This window comes from Asparagus officinalis, chromosome 7 (genome assembly GCF_001876935.1).
Source record: "Asparagus officinalis chromosome 7, Aspof.V1, whole genome shotgun sequence".
Classification (NCBI taxonomy): domain Eukaryota; kingdom Viridiplantae; phylum Streptophyta; class Magnoliopsida; order Asparagales; family Asparagaceae; genus Asparagus; species Asparagus officinalis.
In genome coordinates, this window is record NC_033800.1 from 144,442,644 (window position 1) to 144,443,136 (window position 493).

Sequence of the window (493 nt, forward strand, 5' to 3'; positions counted from 1 at the left end):
TACGATTAAGAATGCATTATGCTAATTGTATTATCCTTTTGATGTTACTGTTAGAAATACAAAATAAATTTTCTTACGGTGATTTCAAACAAAAAGTTAAATAAATATTACAACATGCATCCAAAATAAATATTACATTTTATTATAACTAAACCTCAATTGCTAAAGTGATATCTTCTTAAGCTTTGGCTTTTTACCTTCTAATTGATAACTCATTTTCATATATGATATTTCTCTCTCTCTCTCTCTCTCTCTCTCTCTCTCTCCTATTTTTTCTCTCTCTCTCTCTCTCTCTCTCTCTCTCTCTCTCTCTCTCTCTCTCTCTCTCTCTCTCTCCAACCATCCTAGTTGTATTTCTGAGAAATGAAGTGCTTGGGATGACATTAAAGATGATATAGATTTCCATGGAAATGCTATCACAATGATGCCGAGCCAAGCTACGATGTAAGGCATACGAACGACATAGTTAGTTTGACTTGTAATTATCATGGAG